Source organism: Vulpes lagopus, chromosome 19, assembly GCF_018345385.1.
Source record: "Vulpes lagopus strain Blue_001 chromosome 19, ASM1834538v1, whole genome shotgun sequence".
NCBI lineage: Eukaryota > Metazoa > Chordata > Mammalia > Carnivora > Canidae > Vulpes > Vulpes lagopus.
In genome coordinates, this window is record NC_054842.1 from 28,060,257 (window position 1) to 28,083,046 (window position 22,790).

Below are 22,790 nucleotides of genomic sequence, written 5' to 3' on the forward strand. Positions count from 1 at the left end.
GATCCATTTAGCCCAGGAAATTAGGAAAGTTTACTAAGTTGCAGAATTTTTTGTGCATTTATATTTCAGTGAAAAAAAGCAAGGGTAAATTTCAGGTGCAAAATGTGTGGATGTGCACATGTGTGTATGTGTGTGAGTGAGTGTGTGTAAAGTGCTGGGCTGGGGCAGCTGCTTCCACAGACAGCTCCCTTCAGTGACACTTGTGAAGAATCAGGGAATGATGAAATGTTGGCTAACTTACTAAGGGCAAAGAATTTTTACTCATTATCTATGCCTACTCCTTAGCTTGGGCAACTAACAGTTATTATTGATTCACTTTAGCCTCTGGTCTCAAATCTTTAGCTGTCCTCACACAATGTTGGCCAGAGTAGAGATGAGAGAAAACTGTGCTGACCTTCAATTTCTGGGAATTTCTTAACAAGATATGCAAAAGGACACTTTTTCTACTTATACACTGTAAGAATAATTTCCATTTCTAAGGAAATTTGCAGTATGAACATTAATCTCATAGCCTTTCTCCTTCAAAATATTGTATGGAATTATCTTTATGTTACTTCTTACAGAAAACAACTTGTATTGAAATATTGTCTCATATTGTGCAGTGGTTTGGGAATACGAAAAGACTAAAGATTCTCAAATGAAAACATACTTTAAAGACTGAATTATGCTACTGTGAGCTGGAGATTGGGATATGGAGTCAAGCAGAACTGGATCGGAATTTTAGGTCTCCTAGTAACCAGCTGTGTGGCCTTGAGCAAGACACATATTGCTCCAGAGAAATAGAAATAGAATCCAGAGAAATAGAAATAATTAACCTTTGAGAGCTATACAAATGATTAGAAATAATAGATGTAAAACAGAGAGCATGCTGAGCCCATTGGAGGCCAAGTAATAATTAAGATTATCTAATATACTTAATATTATGGTCTCCTTAAATGGAGAGAATGCATATATATAATACATATATATTAATTTTTTTAGTGGAAATTGTGGCTGTACATCTGTTAACACTCCTGAAATACTGAAGATGACTTGTAGTGATTTGAGTTGGCCACATCTCATCTAGAAGGTAAATCCCCAGAAGTGGAATTGCTCAGTCTTAAGAGTATACGCATTTGAAATTTTAACAAATATTTCCAAATTGGTTTCTATGGGACTTCTATCAATTTACTCTCCCGCCAGCAAAGTATATGAGTTAGGCAGATGTTTTTTGAATGCCACCAGATGACATCTTTGTGTAAGTTTTATACGTCTGCACATTCTTTGATGTACCTCCCATTGAGAGGTGAGGTATATGTCCCCTCTCTCTGAATCTGGACGGGCTGTAACTGCTTCAACAAACAGTTGTGGTGGAAGTGATGCTATGTGATTTCCGAGGCCATGTAGCTTCTACCCCTTTCATTTGGGATGCTCACACAAGGGGAAGCAGCCATTATGAAAGAAGTCTGAGTACCCTGACCACCAGTCTGGACTCTGATGATGCACCTCTCTAGTGTGTGCCCCTGTATTTTCCCTGTTGCTAATCCAGGGCTTTCTCTGCTAAGCGCAGAGGAGGGCGTTGGGCCTTTTAGTGAGCTTGGTTGAAATTGACAGCCTTGGAAACAACCCTTAGCTAACAGGAAACAGAGGCATTCAGTGCAGTTTGCTTCTCAGGAGGCTGCAGAAGCTTCAAGCCCTCGGTGGTTCAGTAACACAGCCACCAGGCTGCCTATCCTTCCTTCCTGTCTTCCTCTTTCCTGCTTTCCGGGCTCGCCTTGCAAATTAGTCACCTGCCTCCAAGTTGCTGAGTCTAACGCTCTGCTTTAACTAAGACACTCACCTCTCTCCAGATTAGAAAAAAGGAAACCACTCAGGAAAAACACAGACCCAAGGTGTACATCTCTGCCAGGAGTGTGTCTGGACCATTGTCCAGCCACATGGGCTATTTATGTGCCTGGTGGCCTGAATTCTGGCATAAGCCCTCATCAGATAGATGGGGAAACAGATTTCCCCCCCCCTCTTTCCTCTGGCAATCAGCTCATTGATTCCAGCTTTGAAATGAGCTTTGCAGAGGGACTGACATCTCCAACATTTGTGTTCAGAAGCTGGAGCCAGAGGCTAAAATTTGCTGAAAGTTCATCTTTTATCCTTTGGATTCAGAAAAGAGCTGCCAAGAAAACCCTGCCCGTGGCCTATGCCATGTAGATCAGAGAGAGCTGCTCAGCTGCTGGTGGTCACGTGGCCAACTCGTGTCTTCATCTCTGCCCACTGGGCAGAAGTTCTTTTTCTTTTTTCAGGTAGCACCTAGCTCATCTCACACCACTCCCAAACACAAGAAGGAAAATAACCTTTAAAGGGCAAAGCAAGGCACATTTTCCTTTCTCAAAGGGATCCCTGAGATTATTTCTGAGTGATGGGCTGTGTTATGGGTGATGTTTATGTTTTCTTTAGGCTTGTCTGTATTTTTAGGATTTTATTTTATTTATTTGAGATAGAGGGGGAAAGCACGAACAGTGGGGAGAGGCAGAGGGAGATGGAGAAACAGACTCCTGGTTCAGCAGGGAGCTTGATGCCAATGCCAGGCTTGATCCCAGGACCTTGAGCTCATGACCCTGAGATCATGAGCTAAAGGTAGACACTTAACTGAGCCACCCATTTGCCCCTAGGGTTATCTGTATGTTTAAGATTTTTGAAAAAAGATTTTAATTAATTTGAGAGAGAGAGAGCACGGGGCAGGGGGTACGGAGAAGCAGAAAGAGAGGGACAAGCCGACTTCATGCTAAGTGTAGAACCTGATGCAGGGCTCCATCTCACAACTTTGAGATCATGACCTGGGCTGAAATAAAGAGTCCAGTGCTTAACCGACTAAGGCATCCAGGTGCCTCTGTATTATTTATTAGATTTTCTGTTAATGCCTGGGACGTGTGTGTGCATGTGCAATATAGGGGTTAAAGAGATAAATTCAACTGCACAGATAATTCATAAAATAAATAAATCATCAAAACAGCTGAATAAAGAGAGGGATTATATATATACATCTCAACTGAGATCAACATATTCTTCTTTCCTTCCTCAGGTCTTAAGTCAAATTCCTACATACTTGATCCAGATCTCTCTACCAACCCCACCCTACACGATCAAGTCCACAGAAGCTTTAAAGAAAGATGTTTAAATTTTAGGAGCTCACTTTCTGTAGAACCAAGTTAGAAATCGTCAGAAGTGAAACACTTTTGCCAATGGGTAAAATTGTTCTTAAGGATGTATTCATCCATGCACCCTGCAGATATAGCAGGTGTGACTTCTGCACGGTATTTGAATTTTAGAGTAATGATAGAAAATAGCTATTTTAGTGTCAGAAGTAGCTCAAATGCTTTGCCTCATTAACTCATTCAAACTTCTCAGCAACCTTATGAAATAAGGGCTGTTACTGTCCTCATTTTAGAGATGAGAAAACTGGGGTACAGACAGATTATCTGGCCCCAAATCATACAACTAATAAGGAGCAGGGCCAGAATTTAAACCTAGGACTGTCTGGCCTCAGAGTCCCTGCTCTCAATGGCTACATTAAATTTCCACTCTGCACTTTTTTCTCTCAATGCGATGACTTCTTCTAAGGATCCCTCTACCTGGCTGGTAGGAAATTCAACTTTAGACATTACTGGGTTCTCCTTTCACCTCTACAGGGTCAAGTAAGAATTCTCAGCTTGGAGCAGGGTGGGTGGGTATGAGTCTAAGGTACTCTCACCTGGACTGTGACGCCTTGGTTCCATAGTGATGGCCATCCTCAGAACTGGCTCTTCCAGCTGACTCCTAGCAAACTAGAGAGGCACTCCCCAGGCCCCCTGCATGGGCCCCTATCTGTTGGGGCTCAGTAGGCATGCAGGCCCAGGGTCTGTCCTGTGTGGAGCCCCCAACCCACTCCAGGGATACAGTCTCAGGGGTATGTCTCCTTCCTTTCTCAACCCAAATAATGGCCTTTGTCATCTCTTCCTCAGGTGTGCTGAAATAAAGGACTTTTTGATAAGTTTGTGGGGTTGTCTGGAGGAGAGGGAAACTCTCTTAGTGCCAGTCTCTCCTAACAGAGTGGGAGGTGGGGAAGGACAGACCAATAGCATGTATACATTTGCAAATCATTTATCCTCCTGCAGATTCCCATGAGCCAACATGTGATATAAATGAATCAGGAGAGAAGCAGAGGTGGGAAGTGGAAAGGCAAGAATCACTTGAGGATGATTGTTAAAAATACCCAAACTCTACTCTGAGTTAACGGAATCAGAATTCCCCCAGAGGATTTTATAACTATTAAAATTTGAGAACCTTTGGTCTGCAGGGTCTGGAAAATTTTTTGCTTCACCCACTAATTGGTATCCTCCTGTTGGACAAGGAAGGGTGATATGTAAGGTCCATCAGAAGAGCTAGAACAAACCTCATGGTTATGCCCTAGCTGTAAGGGTGGCAAAGTCACGGGCATGTGTGCAAGTGCTTATATGGGGATTGCTTCTGGCAGTGCCATCAGAGTAAAAACAGGTACTTGTTGATTGATAATAAGAAAAAAGACAGTGTTCAGGAGAATTATCCAAAACTTGGGAATAAAGTAAAAAGATGATTTCCTGATATTTTAAATGTCACACTAGAGCTTTTTCTAAGCCTGCTTCAGGGTCATCTGAATCTCAGGGAATATAGCTTTATTTGATTTGCTATTCACAAATTGACTAGATCCCATTTATTTTGCAGCTTTGAAAAGTTATAAATTAAGTTGTACTAAACTAAGAAGAGACTTCTTTTCTTGTTCAGTAGAGAATATAACCCAGATATTAAGGTTTTATTGCCTCGTGGTGCATGAATCAGCATTGTATCTGACCTGGCACTCTTATTTCAGCATTCATTTTCTCCACTGACTATATAAATGAAATTTCTCATATCCTCATGGAACTGGCTTTGTATTTCTGCTAGTTTGTGCTTTAATAAATTGAATAAAACATTGAGTGTGCTTATTATCTATCCATAGGAGAATTATGATAACCTTCAAATTAGGTTTTGGCAGAGCATATTGAGTGCTGTTAGGTCTGAGGAGTAAGCTGAGGCAGTCAATAGGAAACAGGTCAGAGGGCTAAGAGTTACATTTATCAGATGCCAACTGAGAAGACAAGCCCTAGAAGAGCTGAAGCGAGCGGTTTAGAATGAAGGTCATGAACACGACAAAGCTTACAAGAATCATACTGTTTGGGTGCAGCGTCACTGGAGTGGACTGAGATTGTTTTGAGGTACTGTACACAACTCTTCCCCTGTCAGGAAGCTCAATGTTAAGTCCTGTGCTGTTCTTCCTTTCTTAAGCCCACAGGTTTGATTCATTTTTCTCCTCTCTTGCTTTTTTCTTACTTGGTCTCCCTTTTGTTTTGTGTTTGTTATTTGAGGTACCACCTTATAATAAGCTGCTTAAATTGCTGTTTTAGCTAAGCAGAGAAAAATCGATCAACAAAATAAAGGTAGATGGCTCAGTATGACAACCTGACCTAAACGCACATGACTGTTTACAATTATGAGGCCCTTTGTTTTTATTTTGTTTTAGTTTTTGGTCATTATGCATAGTGCCCAATAGTTGGAAGCTGGAGCTGTAAGTTTAGATATAGGTCTTTACTATTAAGTTAGAAGAGACCAAGTATCAGGTTATGGTTATCCAGTTAGACATTTATATTTAAGCAGCAACAAACAAACAGGCAGAGTAGGGTTAGGATTAGAATTAGTTTACAGATCACCTGTTCCACAAGATGGAGAAAATGCTGGTTCTTTGTCTTGTAGGAGCTCTTGATAGCACCTTGCATGAAAGAAAATCTCTCCAATGTGAGAGATATGGTTTGGCTCACCATTTAGGTAAGTGAGGGAACCAATAATCCTTCCAAATCAGGGTCTGGACACCAGAACTTTTGAGAATCAAGTCCCAGGGAACATTTCCAAAAATACACTGGGCTTGTTAAATTCTTATATCCTGTTTGTATAATGATGGGGAGCATCCAGAGTATAAGTGGAAAATGCACACCTCTAGAACATCACTGATTTCACTTAATAATCTATTTCCAATGGTTATATTAATTAACAAAATACCTGGGGTTAACTGGAAACAAGGACAGCTGAAGAACTGATGGTAGCTGCCTCTAGTGTGTGGACTTTTGATTAAATGCTACTTGGCCATCCAGATTAGGGGAATCCACTTCTCCTAGGGCATAGATGAAAACCAAAGTTTATGTGCCATACTGTGGGGAAGCGTCTTAAAGGTTTACCAGTCACATCACACTCAGGATGTGGAAAAATGTACGGTGCTTTATCTGGCTTGTGTAGGAATTAAGTCAGAATATCTTTGAATCAGTCTTGATTAAAATTGATAATTTCCATAGCAGTCTATTTGAAAGAAAAGTAAGCACTTTGAAAATGCAAAGCACTGCTTTATATAGATTATGAAGATTAGAAAAGATTTATCCAGAAGTTGCAAAAAAAATGCGATAGGTTCAACATGTTTTTAACCTGTATCTTGTCATCATAAAGTTGATTTTCAGGTTAAGTCAGTTTTCTAGAAAGGAAGACTTTCCTGTAATATTCAAAAGTTTACTTAATATGAACCTTGGAAAGACCATTGATTAGTAACCTTGAGATCGTTAGTTTGTGTTATGAGGAACTACATTTGTTAGAGTATTTATCGTAGACAAGAGTGTTTATCACTTAAAGTTGAAAGCAAGGTTTGTCACTGGAGTTTGAATTTATGGCTAACTTTGGGATCATTGATCCCTTGACTATGATCTCTTGATCTTGTTGTCATAGTCATAGCATGAAAACTGCACTTTTTAAAAAAGATTTTATTTATTCATGAGAGACCCAGAGAAAGAGAGGCAGAGACATAGGTAGAGGGAGAAACAGGCTCTACCCAGGAAGCCTAATGTGGAACTTGATCCTGGACCCCAGGATCCCGACCTGAGCTGAAGGTACACGCTCAACCGCTGAGCCACCCAGGCATCCCTGAACCTTTTTTTTTTTTTTTGAGCAAGTTCTTACATAAGTTCTATCTAAATAAACATTAAATATGTGACTTAAGTAGATAAGGACACAAAGCAAATTCTTTCTCCCTCAGTGGGTTTGGATCTCTTCCTCTGTAGCCTGATGAAGTTGTGTAACAGAATTACTGATTCTGGATATAGTTTTAAAAATGATGATATTTATGAATGACCCAAAGTCCAGGCTTTGACTATATGAAGATTGGCTATTTTTTAATATTCCATTTCTCAATCTCTTCCTGTTTATATTTGTCTTGGGTACAGAAATCTTATCTCTCCAAGGAACATAGCTTTTGGGATTAGTCTGGATTCCAAGAAGCCAGTGAAGTGCCATTCCCACTGTGACTACTCAGCCAACATTTTGGTGATAACTGGGGCTTTTCCTATTTCTGGGGATCCAAAAGTCCTGATGCCTTCCTCTCCACCACCAAAATGAAGAAGGTCTTTAGATCTCTGTTTATGGGGATAGAGATTGGGAACAAGACTGGTCCTGTGGATCCCTTCCAATTTCCAGATCAAGAGAAATTTGAAGGGTTCTTGGGTGGCTCAGTCACTTAAGTGTCTACTGTCAGTTCAGGTCATGATTTCAGGGTCCTGCGATGGAGCCCCACATTGGGTTCCCTGCTCAGTGGGGAGTCTGCTTCTCCTCTCTCAGCTCCTCCCCTCTGCTATGCTCTCTCTCTCTCTCAAATAAATAAAAAATCTTAAAAAAAAATTAAACGTGGCATTTGAGAGGGGGACAAAGCTGATGTCACCAATGGAAGCTAGTTTGTACACTAATAAATATATGTTCTTCTGATATGGCCTCATATTGGCTCATGGAGTTGGAAATCATCCCTCTTCTTCATGGCTGCTAGCACCTTATCTCCTGAAGTCTCCACAAAGACATTATGAATCACAGATGACATTTCTTGCATCTTTTCCCTCTTGCTATTTCTTACCCATGAAGGGCTAGTGATGGGTGGTTTACAGTATCTGAAATTCTGCCACAGGCTGGTTGCTATATACTTCTAACTAAAGACACGAAGTTATAAATGTGTGATTAGCATTGCCTAATTCACTCCATTAGTTATGAGGAAATGTGTCTAAGTTTTTAGAGCACTATAATTGTAACCATTTTTTTTAAAGGAATTCCTGCCTATAGCACAAAGCCTAAGTCTTCTCTTGACAGCCTTAAAACTCCCCTCCCTGGTTCCTCAATAATCCCTTCCCTTTCTGGAATCACTGTGAATTCCATCTCTTGTGTAAAATTCCAGGTTTTGTCAGGTCTGAATAGTATTAATTCCTTGGTTAAATTCCATTATCTCTGCCCTTTTCACTCCCCAATTTCTGAGAATCATCCCTTCATCCTCTGCCATCTGCCCTCCCATCAGTAAGGAGGAAAATGGAGATACCTACTTAAGGCAGTTTTCAGATTAAAAAACAGAGAATATAAAGACAGTAGAGTAAGTAGATGTGATCAGTTACGCGAAGAGAAAGGCTGTTAATTGCTTATGTGTCTCTTGGGCAAATTGTATCACCTTTTACGACCTCAAGTTTTCTCTGCAAAATAATGAGGTTTGCTAGATGATCTGTAAGATCCTTTCCAGGGCTAGATTTTGTAAAATGTACAAACATTTGCTGCCGCTGAACATTGTATTAGGCTCTAGGATTCCTGGTAGCAAAGGAAAATAGGAAGAGATGTTGAATTATCCAGGGTTCATTAATGAAAAGAAGTGCAGGCTTGTATCTGCAGAGATGGAGTAAAATGCAAGGAAGAAAGTATAATATAGGACCCTAGAAAAAGTTTTAGATTTTGTCTATGTAAGTCATAATGATGATTCTGTTACAAATGACCAAAACTCAAAACAACAACAAAACTCACAAACCAAAACCAAAAACCAAAAAACAAAAAACAAAAAAACAAAAAAAAACCTCCAAGCAAGCAAGCAAACAAACAAAACAGTGGAAGGGCAGGTACTTGAATCTCCTCAGTTTCATCTCTGCTTTCCTCTGTGTTTTGGGGTCATGCTAGCTTCCCACAAAGCTGAAACCATGGCAACAGACAAATTCAGCATATCTTTAAAGCTTTACAACCAGAAAAATGGGGGGGGGGGGAATATAAGGAAGGATTTTGATTGGCCAGGTTTGGGTCATATGCTGATTTCTGGACCGCATAGTGTGGGGACTGCAGCTCCCACTGGCATGGAAGTTTCTCATAAGGAGGCTATCATTCCAGGTAGGTAAAGAGTAAATGTTGGTTTCATTTTGCCTTGGTTGTTCTCTTTATCCCTTCTACACTTGGTTTGAGTCTACCATATAAATTTGGCTTTCTCAGGAGTCCATTATACCCTTGAAACCCCTAGATCTTTTAAAAAAATCATTACTTAGCTCCTGCCTAAGATGTACCTGCCCAGCATTCTCAGCGTCTATCTCTAAGTGCTTTTCTTGGTAATGACTAGCAACCTTGATATATTTGTCTGTGCTACAAACAAATTAGAGGTGATAAAGTCCATCTGATAAAAACCACCAAGAAGACACTAGTCATCCAATAAGGTTAACTTGCTTAGTAAGGGGACCACACACCAAAGGAAGATTCAGGCTTATTGTAGTATTTAGGGGAATGGTGGGGCTTAAGTAAAATTTCAGCAAAGCAGTGTTATGCTCACTCAAGTGAAGCAGGGGGGTGTATAAAGGAGTTGACATCATGCCTGGGCTGAGATGAGAACTCAGGGTCCTGTTTCCTTGGAAACTATAAAGTTAAGATAAATGTGGAATGTTGTGTTCAAAACCCTTATCTGAAGCTCTGCACCTGGGTTGGAAATTGAGGCTGTTTTTCTGTGTTAAAATGACTTAGATCCTCTAGGCAAAAAAGAGGTGTTTCATTCTCGCTAAATGTGATTTCAAACCTCAGTTTCTGACAGTCTGTGATTTTAGAGAACAAGTTTTCTCATGTCCTTTTGTAGTTAACAAAAGCATTTCCCCCCCAAAGTTTTGCAGAAGAGATCCTCTTCCACTCATCAGATATACACTGATCAGAGTCTTTCTTGAAATAACAACATGGCTTTTGTAACCAAGCATCAAGGAGTGAGTTAAGGTGAAAATGTCATGTCAGTCACAAAGAAAAGTTGAAGGCCCTATGTATATTATTGAGGCAATTATCTGTAAATATTCATGGAGCTCCTACTATGTGCTAATCTTCGCAAAGGAGATAGAACTGTCCTTGAGCAGCTCACAACTTAGTGATGGAAACACTGCAGAAGGAAACAAGCCCGGTACACCAGGGCAAAGGCAATGGTGGATATTGGCAGAAACATTTGCGAGAACAAAGAGGAAGAAGTTGTGAACTCTGGGCTTAGGAATTTGGTCCAGCTCTTAGGGAGAGTAGTCAGAGGGAGGGGAGATTTGAGGTTTTGAGGTGAGGAAACTCCGAGTTGACATGTGTAGCAGACACTGTTGATGCCATACCCCATCTGCTCAGTGTGCCTCTGAGCTCCCCTGGAGCTATGGATGGTTTCTGAGCGTGTGCACAGCTTCCCGCTATAGTCTTCCACTTGAGGGCTTTCTCAGTGGCCAAGAGAGCTTACTTACTCAACTTGCTCACAGGGTAAATTGGAAGTGCTGAAGATTTCCCACAGCACCCCCTACTTCAGTTCTCAACTACTGAGGGGTAGCATTCAGTGTCTAAATCCCAACTGTACCTCCTTGGGATGGTTCTGAGGGTCATTCTGAGTTTCTCAGAGGGTCTCCAGCGACATTGAACCTCAGTTGCCTACAACAGTAATGCACACATTAAGGCAAACTTCTTGGCTTTTGTGCTTTTAGGTCTAACTTTCCATCTGCCCTCCCTTCCTTGGATGGCTTTCTGAATAAATTGCCTACACCCAAGTCCTTGTCTCAGGGTCTACTTTTGGGAGAACCTAAATGAAGATGGCAAGCTTCTCTACTATGGGAGAGCAGCAGACAAGGAGAAGTAGGAATGTTGCTTGAAATTCAGGGAGAGGATACAGAGCAGAACAAAATGGTGAATGCTCTGAAGTAATAGAAAAAAATAAGGACCCTACTCTTTGGCTAGGGTCATGTTAGAGAGAGTTCAAGACCTTGAGCCTAAAGTTACCTTGGTATCTGAGCTACTGCTTTGGGGAATGAAAGGGAGACAGAAGAAGGGGATGCTGTGAGGTGGTGAGTCAGAGGGGAGGACATGGCTTCCTGAGCAGGAAGGGACTAAAGACTGAATGCACTGGTTGGCACTGAATATCTAAATTTCACTAAATATCTTTACTGTTTCTACTGAAGAATTTTATATATGATGGCTTGATTATTTCCCTCAGAGAATCAGAATATTTAGTGAGTGCTTACAGCTTCTTTAGCTATAATATGAAGTCACTCTATTTCCAAGTAGAGCAAAATTCTACCCCTGTTATCTCCACATCATGAATAATTAAGGAAGAGGTAATGAAGAGTGAACTAACCTGTCATTTTGGAAGTTATCCTCTGTGTAGGAGGCTCTCTAGGTTTTATGTCAAATTTAACAATCCTGGAAAAACACAGAGAAACTTGAATTCAACTCTGTGAATGATACACTGTCCTTCTATTAATTTATTTTGGGAAACCTCAAGTTGACCCCATTTCCTTGAATACTTATGCCAGAAATGAAACAACACTCCATTCCAAGTATGGGTCAGGTTTTGAGATAATGGTGAAAAACATGTATACAAAATGTGATGGAGATGGTAACTGACCAACACCTCCTCCACCTCCATTCTCTCTCTCCTTTTATGGTAACGGAATTGAACAGGGCACAGGGTTGCTTGGTTGGCAATCAAACCTCAAGCACCCCTGCTGTTGGATGTGGCGGTGTCGCTAAGGTCTGACCAGCGGAATGTGAATGCAGGGAATGTGAGCAGCCTGTGCCTCACTCTTTTAGGAGGGAATCTGTAGGATGGGCTCTTTCACCCTTCCCACTGGCTACTGTGCTGGTACTTGCAGAAACCTCAGATGCCACATGTTGAATATTAGCCTGGATTACCGAAAGACCATGTGGAGGAAAGGCTCTTGCTGACCTGGAATACCCACCTAGGACTGAACATAGGACTGAACTATGTGAGAGGGAAATGACCTTTGTTATTAGGTTTCTTGTTATTGCTGCTTAATTTTTTGTTTAACTCATACATGTATAAATACTTAAATATTTCCTTTGACTCCATCCTGACCTCTGATCTGGTTGGTATGGGCTAGTTTAGAACATCTAAGATGAATACAAACACTTGAGCTTTACCCTGCTTGGTAAACATCAATGCAGAGTGTTTGTCATTGTCCAGTTTGTTAATTTATCCACCCATCCATCCACCTATCCATCCATCCCTTATACCTAGTATTTTGAGACAAGACCCTTAGCTGAGGGATATCCAGGGGACGTGAGTGACCCAAAGATGAATTATACTCAGTTTCTGGCATCAAGGGGCTTATAGTCTAGAGATTTTAGGTGGAGACTAAATAATTGAAATAAAGATAATAAGGATATTTATTCTAGGAACTTTAAATTTGAAAAAGGCTAATTTTATTTACATTATTATTATTAGAGAATGCTCTCCCTACTTAGTTTTTGTATGCATTTTGGAGACCAGTGTTTACAGAAGAACTCTTTTTATTTAATGGCAGTAAAGCATGCAAGAGAACAAGCAATGCATCAGTCACCATAAACACCATTTATGCTCCTCCCCTTGCCCCCCTCCCCTTTCCCCCAGGAGAGGATTAAATACTGGAAAAGCTGATATGTCATTGTACCCTTGAGCCTTCCCATACTCTAGGGAATTCCCAAGGCTCAAGCAGCTTCTTAAGGGATGAAGATCAGAAGAAGGAATTAAGAGAACAAGTCCGAAAGGTTTTGCCAGGTAGGAGGAAGTGCTTTCTCCTAGGGAAAGTTTGGTAGGTGGGAACTCTAGTTTGTTTCCATGTTATTTTTTGCAAATGCACTGCTTCTCTTTTACTTCTAGGTAGAGAGAGATAGGGACACATAGATCAACAGAGGGGAAAGTGATAGAGACCTCGTATAGCAATGAGATGGAGAGAATATGAGAGAGTGATAAAGATGCAGAGGAAAAAAACCCAAAGATTATCTCGGATATACAGAGGGAGAATAACCTTTAAGATTTAAACTGTGATGAAGTAAGATCCATAACTCTGAACTTTTGTGGAGCAGGAAGATGTGAAATATTTTAAGATTGGACCTAGAATTTACCATCTGTGTGGAAAGGGGAAACCAATTTACTGGGACTCACACATGTCTCATGAATTATTTCACTGAAGCAAATCTTTGGGAGAATTTAAACATGGAGATTAGTGTTAAACTCTTAAAGCTAAAGGAAGAAAGAAAACACTAAAGATTCAGGAAATAAACATGTCTTTGGTAGAGATATAAAACTCAGGTAAAAATGACTCTCTTAGAACAATCCCAGGGGCAATTTGGAGTTAGAAATAGAGTTTTCTCCCATCCAGTTTGCCAGGATTCATATAATTAGACTCTCATCTTCCTTTCCATTTGACTGCCATACACAGTTTTAAGAAATAATTCAGAGGATTATTTAAATTTTTAATGAAAAATTTCAAACATACAGCAACAGTTACAGAACTCACAGAGAATACATGTATACTCACCACTTAGATTCACTGTGAACATTTTAATATAGTTGTTTTTTTCACATTTCCATCCCTCTAACCATCTGTTAATCCCTCTTATTTTTAAATGCATTTTGAAGTAAATTATAAACATCAGTAAATTCCCTAAATACATCAGCATGCATATCATTTACCAGAGTTAAAGAAAATGATTATTTTTATAAAGAACTTCAAGGAAAGTTAGTGTAAAGTTGATCAGATTCAGATTTTATATGCAATTTTTTGATGACTGGGGTTGATACACATTTGAATTCACTGAACAAACATAGGGATGGTGACAATTATTAAGGATGACTTCTGTGGGGTGAAAGGATCAAATATTGACTGAGAATTATCCCACAGGACTACAGGAGAAAAATCTAGCATCTTTTTGTTCTCTTTTGTATTGATCTTCAGAAGCTAAGAAATTGGGCCCAGGGAACTGCAAATGCAGAAGGGTCCTTCTTATTTCGGCTCATGAGTGTGTATGCCACAGGCCTTTGAAAGTAGTCTCTCATCACAAAATTCTGTCTAGTAGTTTCTGACTCATAGGAATGGGCTTTGAAAGGTCTATGGATGCATTTATTCCATCACTGACCAAGAGTAATGAAGCCTTGTCTATGTTTTTGCAGAAACAGCAAATATGATGCATAACAGTCACTAGGAAGTGAAATAATGAATGTTACCTACCTGATATTTTGGCCTGAAATAATAATACTATGGATCTTTTTTTTTTTTTTTAAGATTTTGTTTATTTACTCATGAGAGAGAGAGAGAGAGAGAGAGAGAGAGGTAGAGACATAGGCAGAGGGAGAAGCAGGCTCCATGCAGGGAGCCCCGTGTGGGACTCAATCCTGGGACTCTGGGATCACGCCCTGAGCCAAAGGCAGATGCTCAACCGCTGAGCCACCCAGTTGTCCTGCTATGAGTCTTTTTAAAAATATCATACAAGAAATTGTTTTGCCCAAACATTCCAACCTAATCTTAGGTCTTATGTTTGAGCAACTCACTGTATAAGTAAATTTTTGTGCCTGTGAGTTTTAAAAGATTCACCTCTGGCTGCATCTCTTCCCTGCCTCATTGGGGTTGGTTGTAGGCATGGACTGGCTCTAATTTTAGATTTCTTGAAGTTCTTAAACCAAGTCCCTTCTACTATGCTTATGATCTGGGTTTGCTTATTCAATAAATCTGTCAAATGTTTCGTTTTATGCTGTTTGTTCTGATTGTATTTTTAATACAAATGAATTAAAAATAAAATTATAATCAAAATATAAAACCAAGCTCAGTTGGCTTTGAGTCCTCCATTTACAAAAAAATAATGGCTAGGGGGCACTAATCTTTCCAAGAAAGCCTCTAACTCTTTGTATAGAACATCCTGTCTTACGAACAGGTAATCTTTTTTTTTTTTTTTTGAGCAAGTGAATTTATGCAACAAATCTACTGAGCGCCTACTATGTGTCAGGCACTGGGGATATATTGTGGAAAACAAGACTCCTTGTAGTACTTCTCTTCTAGTTGATGGTGGGCATGACAACAGGTAATTAATAAAAACCATGATGAATATTACATAGCATGTTAGAAGGTGATAAGAAAAGAGGAAAAGCAGAGAGTGGGTAAGGGGGGGTTGGATGTGTTGGGGGAATAAGAATGGGTAACAATTTTAAGTAGAATGGCTAGGGTGGACCTTACTGAGAAGATGACATCCTAGCAAAGGCTTGAGGGAAGCAAGGGAATCAGCCATGTGGATGTATGTGGATATGTATAGATATGTGCAGATATATATGATATATGGGACCTTATGGAGATGTATGTAGAGCTATGGGGACATATGTGGCTATATGGGGGTATATGAGGACATAGGTGGACATAAGGATATATGTGGATATTTGTGGATATATGTAGATATATGTGAATATCTGTAGATGTGTGTGGATATATAGGGATATAGGTGGGTATATAGGGATATATGGAGAAGAGCATTCCAGATGGAAGAAATAGTATATACAAAGACCCTAAACAGGGTGTTACTGGCTTATTTGAAGAACGGCCAGTAGGCCAAAGAGATCAGAGTCTAATGTGTGGGGGTGAGAGATGAGTTAGAGAAAACTGGGGGCCAGGTTACATAGGACCTTGTAGCCTATTTTGTTTTTTCATTCTGAATGAAACAGGGAGCCATTAGAAGGCTTTGAACAGAAGTGACTTAGGTTTTTTTTTTTTTTTAAATTTTTTTATTTATTTATGATAGTCACAGAGAGAGAGAGAGAGGCAGAGACACAGGCAGAGGGAGAAGCAGGCTCCATGCACCGGGAGCCCGACGTGGGAGAAGTGACTTAGGTTTTAAAAGGATTTCCCTGAATATATCTTGAGAATAGACTTCAGAGAGAAAGGTTAGAGGCAGGGAGAGCCAGGGAGTTTATAGTAATCAAGCAAGAGAGAGATGGCTTGAACCAGCCTGTGTGCAGTAGAAATGATGAGAGGATCAGTTTCTGTGCAAATAGCTTTCAAGGTTGATGCAGCAAGATTTCCTGGCAGGTTGGATGTAGGTGTGTTAATGATAACTCCATGGTTTTTGCTTTGTGCTATGAGAAGGTTGCTGTTGCCAGGACTGAAGGAAGTGAACAGAGGGAGGGAAGAGGGAGGGGGAGAGCAGAGAAGGGAACTGTTCTAGGTGCTGAGCATATATTAATGGTAAAGACAGTCTTAACAAATCCCAGTTATTCACTGAAATAAATGTACAGGTTTCAGACGAAGAACAGAACAGGGAGTGATTTGCCATCGGGCTTGGGTTAGGAAGGTGACCTCTGAGCTGGGTTTTGAAAGGTGAATAGAGCTTTCCAGGTATGTGTGTGTATGTGTGGGTTGTATGTGCATGTGTGAGAGTGTACTGGGGCCAAGGGGTAGTACGCAACCTTCTAGGTAGAGGGAAGGAATAAGTGATGTGTTCTGAGTCACTGAAGTCTGAATGGACTTGGCAAACCATGCTGACTTATAATTCTATAAACTCCAGAAAGGTTTATAGCCTGGTCAATGCATCTTGCAATCATAAAGAAATTATCGTTACCTTTCCAAGGGCCAGATGGGTTTGTGTCACTGAATTTAGTGGATATTTTTTCAGTTTGTGTTTAAAAATTTTATTATACACTAAGATACAAAGAACAGTTCAATGGCATCTAAGTTATTTTTAAGCTTAAAGACAAAAGTGAGACATTCAGCCCAAAGAACACAGACAGCTAAGATTTCATAACATAAGATTTGAAAGAGCTTATCTCATCCAGGTGACCACCAGCTTGCTGTCACACCTGGCACCATACTTCTCTGATTTAGGGAATCTCCTCTTGCTGCCATAAAATGTCTGTTCTTACCCAAAATCTCACTTCCATCAGAGTATGATTATTTCCTAGACATAATGAAGCAAAAATGTAGCCACAGCTCTTTGATTCAAGCAATGTGTTTTTTTCCCTCTTGGAATAAAATATTCTGAGGCTTGGTTCTATCAGTGAGAAAGGATTGCATTTTTGGAATTTTGTTTTGTAGATTATTTGCTTGACAAGGTAAAGGTAACCTCTCAAGTTTTATAGCTTTCTACAAAGTCTTTACTACTCCGTTAGCTTATTCTGTCCTCACAGTACACCTGCCAAATAGTGATGGCACAGTATCATTACCTCTCTTTTATGCTGACAGAGCTGAGCCTTAGAGTTCAAGAGACTTCCAAGAAGCTGCATAACAAGAATGTGGCAAGCTGCATAACAAGAATGTGGCAAAAAAAAAAAAAAAAAAAAAAAAAACAAGAAGAATGTGGCAGACTTGACATTTGAACCAGAAAATTCAAAGTCAAATTCTATCAACTTTTACTGCTCCACACTACATTTTCTTTCTAGATTCTAGAGCGACCTTTTTTTTTTTTTTTTTTAAATTTATTTATGATAGTCACAGAGAGAGAGAGAGAGGCAGAGGGAGAAGCGGGCTCCATGCACCGGGAGCCCGATGTGGGATTCGATCCTGGGTCTCCAGGATCGCACCCAGGGCCAAAGGCAGGCGCCAAACCACTGCGCCACCCAGGGATCCCCTCTAGAGCGACCTTCTTAAAGGGCATAGAAGAAATAAGGGACAGAGTATATGATGCCCTAGAAAATTGCAGGGGGTCAACTTGCCTTTATTCACTACCATGACCTGCTCTTTCTGTGTTTCCTGGTGATAGGAAGTAGGGAGTGCCAGAGTACCTTGATGGGCCCTGGGTCTTTTTTTCATTTTTAGATTTTATTTATGTATTCATGAGAGACAGAAAGGGATAGGTAGAGACATAGGGCGAGGGAGAAGCAGGCTCCCTGTGGGACTGATCCCAGGGCCCTGGGATCACGACCTGAGCTAAAGGCACTCAACCATTGAGCCACGCAGGTGCCCCCTGCCCCAGTTCTTTTGAGGGGCCTGATCTGCTTAGTGGATTGTAGGGATTCTTCTTGAATGAAACCCTTGAGAAAGGGTAGTTATTCCCATCTCTGGTAAAACCAAGCTCGTGAAATGCTGGGGTGATGGAGTTGATAAGCTACACATAAGTTGAAAGAGTTTGAGTATTCTCAGATTGTGTGCCAGTCTTGAAATTACCATAGCTGATGAGAGTGTCATGGCCATCAGCGCCCATTTACTGCTGTGCACACTGCCCTGCTGAACTCTGGCATTGTGATCTTTATCCTTCCCCGGAGGAATGCTCTAGGATTCTGCATCTTGTTATTTTATTTTTTTGAGCCTCATGACACATTAATTGTCATTGAAATGTTTGACACAGCCTCCCTCAAATATGTTGCAACAAAGTTGTGTATATATCCAAGCCGTCATAGGATTTGTGAATGGGCACAGGAAGCAAATATTAATGTTTATGCAATAGGTTAAGGCTAACCTTAGTTTTTCTTAACTGTTAAACATGCCATGTGGATTTCTAATGTGATGTGTACAGAAGAATCTGTTCATGTTCCCTAACTGTTTGCCTTCTGGAACTTCCTGTGGCCCAGATGTGGTATACTATAAGAGTGTCTTGTAAGAAAGCCAAATAACACAGTACTTAAAATAATGGTGTTTAAGTGACCAAAAAATAAAAAAATAAAAAAAGAGAGAGAACATAGCTCTTTATTATTTCAGGGAATAAAGTATCATTATAAAGCAAATTGAAAAAAAAAAGTGTTAGTTTTGTACATTTGCATTGGGTTTCTCATTTAAATATTTTGAAGCTTCCGCTTACCTCTCAGTCATATGTGTATAAAGAAAACATTTTTTAATTGATCGTCTCTCCCCTTTCTCCACTTAATTGATGGTAGACATTTGGTTTTCTCCATGTGGAGCTAAAGATGTTGAAAGTAAGTGGAGAAGATATCTGTCTGGTTGGGAACCACTGCACGCTAAATGCATAGAAGAGTGGTTTTCAAAGTGGTCCCTTGGATCCACTCAGCCTGCCAGTTCTCACCACCCAAACCTATTAAATCAGAAACTCTGGAGATGGGGCAGGAAGCTGGGTTTTAAAAGGTCCTCTGGGTGATTCTGACATAATTCTCAAGTCTAAGAACCACTGGCATAGAATGTTAGTGATGGCATCTTTTCATTTTATTTTTGAGGAGTCAATAGAGGGAGAACAGAAACCTTGAAGGAGACTGGTATATGAAGGGCAGTTGGCTTAATTAAATGAAGTGAAGGTGGTTTATAGTTGAAGACTGAGAAACTCTATCCAGGTCCCCCATTCTATCCCACCTTCTGAATTCAAGCATTTCAGAAAACCAAAGGTCTCCATAGACGTATGCCTTCAGAGCTTATGCAGCACAAATGTGTGAGCTCCAAGAAGACCTAACCAGATTCCCTACACTCTAAACCTTAGTTCCCAAATCCCTGGATGAGGTTGTTGGCTGTCCAACAACAAGAGTCTTTTCATGTGCTGTTCCATACCTGGAATTCCCGTTCTCCATTTGCTCACTTATAAATTTCTATTCCTCCTTTAAATCTCAACTCTAGCATCACCTGCTCTGAAGCTTTCACCAAGTGAAGAGAGATGGTCACCCACTGTGTTCCTCAGCACCTTGTACAACTTTCTATTTTATTTTGTTCATCCCACAATATTACAATTTATCCATCTCTTTCTCTCCACTAGAATTCTAATTCTTCTCAAGAAAAGAACTGTTTCTTTAATCTGTTATTTCTAGTGCCTGGTGTATTATCTGGTAAACAGTAAACATTTAATAAAAAAAGTTGCAAGAGTTATTGTGATACTTTATTCTTCTTTCTCTATGGATTATTATAATTCTGCTGAAACTTTGAGAGTAAGTGGGTGACTTCAAGACCCTCTGCCTCATTACATGTATTTCTTTAAGAACAAGGACATTCTCTTCCTACAACACAATGATCAAACTCAGAAAATATAACATTGACCCAGAATTATTATATAACTTTCAGTCCATATTGAATTTTTACCTATTGTCTCCCTTTATGTCCTTTATAGCCATTTTTCCCATTGCTAAGACTGTTCATTGCATTTATTTGCCAATTTTTCTTAGACTGTTGTAACTTCAGTTGGTTCCTCAGCTTTTCTTTGTTTTTCATGATATTAATATTTTTGAGGAGCACAGGCCAGTTCCAAGTTTGGGTTTGTATGATTGTTTATTAACATTAGATTTAAGTCATGGGATTTGAGGAGGACTACCATATAAGTGAGGTAGAGTTTTCTCATGTAGCACATCAGGAAGTATGTGTTATTGGTGTAGCCTACCACTGTTGGTTACATCATATCCACTGTGCTTCTCTGTTGTAAATGTACCTTTCTTGTCCTTTGTAACTTATAAGTAATTGGTTAGGAGACATTTTGAGACTGTTAAAACCTTGTTCCCCAACATGCTTCTACCCAATAGTTTTAGCTTCATTTGAGGATTCTTCCTGAATCAATTATTACTATGGTGGTTGCTTACAAGATAATTTTTTTAATTGAATGGATTAGCCTTTTTTTTTTGAAGGTTTTATTTATTTGACACACACACACACACAGACTGAGCAAGCAGGGGGAGCAGCAAAGGGAGAGGGAGAAGCAGACTCTCTGCTGAGCAGGGAGCCCGATATGGGGTTGGATCCCAGGACCCTGACATCATGACCTGAGCCAAAGGTAGATGCTAAACCGACTGAGCCATGCAGGTGCCCCTGAATGAATTAGTCTTAAAAAGTAGATTGTCCTAGTTGACTATTGAACTATTTGAGTTCTCTCGGCATACTTTGAGAGTGGTGTCTCACAACCCCACACCCATTAGAATTATTTCCAGAAAGAATCAGTATTCTATGCCAGCCCTACCTAATTGTATTTCATTTAATGGCTTTACTTTTTTTCCTCCCATAATGAACCCTACATGTTCAAATGCAAGACCCCTTTAACAGATTAAATTAGATGTAAACATCTTCATGAAATAGTATATACAATATAGATATTAAGTCCTTAATCTATAGGCTTTTTTTCTCTTCATTAATGTAAATACACAAATGCACAGCTGTAAACTGTTTATAAACTTTTGACTTTCCCACTAGATTTCCATAAATAGCTCTGGTACTTTATTTACAACTAACTAAAAATACATCTCATTTCTTATGATTAGTTGCATTAATATTAGTAATTAAGACATAAGAATATGAAAATGTAGATACCATATTTGAAGTTTTTCTATTTCACCTAACTTCATTAATCCAAGAGTTAAAAAGTTGGGGTATAGTATTTCATTGTAACAATAGTAATAATAATCATAATAATTATGATTAACATCTGAATTTATTTTGGATCTTTCTTCCTAGCACTTTCAAACTCTTCGGCTCCTTACTCTCATACTGTCCTTAGCCTATTAGAATAGTCTATTCTTGTGATCATGCATTTGTACATTTGCCATTAGACGAAAGCTTATTGAGGAATAAGATATTTACAGTCTTAAAGCATCTTCCCTCAAATTACTTATATGCCTCCTTAATGAGGCATTAGTGGGAGGTTGATGTAGAGACAGAGGAACAGAGAAATTATATCACAGTTATTGGAAAATTATTGGACCAATATCCTGGAAGTGTTCGTAATATAGTAGGCAATGTAGTAGGTGTCTCAAATCAGTACCAAGTCCTTGAGAGTCATCACATAAACCTTAAAAGATGAACTGGCTAGCTCAAGTCCCTAAAGCAAATGGTCAGGCTGACACCAGAATTAAGGTCTGTGGGTTTCTTTTGAGGTCAAGGATTCTCCCAGTATTTTCTGTTACCATAAAATAGTAAAACAGGTGTGGTTATCTCATATCCTTGAGTCATTTCTACGGAGTAAATCAAGCATGAACAGGAGAAATATGTCCTTAGGATGGCTAAACAGGATGGCTCCACTGCCACTTTCTGGAAAGAGGGCCCCAGTTGTTGGATAGCTGGGATTTCTGGGCATCGTGGTATGGTTTCCCCACAATGTTCCACATAAAGGGGCCATGGCTGCAAAGTGATATAGACACAATGAGATGCTCACTTAAACTCTTTGGTACGTTTAAAATATGTGTTTAAAGTTTCCTGAATTTCTTAGTGTTTTTGGTATGTAAAGTTAATCTCCCCAAATAGATTGTTCAGTTATCTAAACATAAGAGCAAGGTTTGTAATTCCATTCTCCGGAGCACCTAATACAGCGTTTTGTCCATAAAACTGTACTCTTGGAAGACAGATTGGTAGATACAGGAACTAGGGCTTCAGCTCACATTTTTATGCCATGGTAACTTACCCACAGGTCTTCATTTCACATGAGTCAGATTATGGAGCATTGAGTGACAGTCTGGACTTGGGGATTTTCACTGAAGGGTTAGAGCTCCTGTCGTGTGTTGTACCTGAAGTCGGGTTACATGGGACAGAGCCTGACAGAAGGTCCATGGGCTTGTAGCTGTGGTATGCTATTGAACCTTTCTGGGGCCTGATTTCTTCATTTCCATTAACAAGATGAGCAGAGTAAGGTCTGCTCTGGTGGCCTTTCCCAGGTTTGAGGTGAGGAACATGGAGATATTAGCATAGTAACTTACAAAATAGCAATCATTTGAGAGTGAAATTTGAATGAATTAAGTAAAAAATATAAATCAAAACACATATAACAAAATAACCTCCTTATTAGCA

The 22,790-nt window shown here is 39.8% G+C and overlaps 1 protein-coding gene across 2 annotated transcripts in view; it reads left to right on the forward strand.

The window, feature by feature from the left end:
• The first annotated feature begins 5,119 nt into the window (after window positions 1-5,119).
• The window catches only part of LOC121478899 (collagen alpha-4(VI) chain-like), a 122,800-nt gene continuing 105,129 nt past the window's right edge, over window positions 5,120-22,790 (forward strand). Inside the window, exon 1 of one of the 2 annotated variants that reach the window (XM_041734359.1) lies at window positions 5,120-5,243. The gene's annotated coding sequence lies outside the window, so the exon portion shown is untranslated. Of the gene's footprint in view, window positions 5,244-12,784; window positions 12,896-22,790 lie in introns of those variants that run through there. The other variant, XM_041734358.1, reaches the window with a different exon arrangement.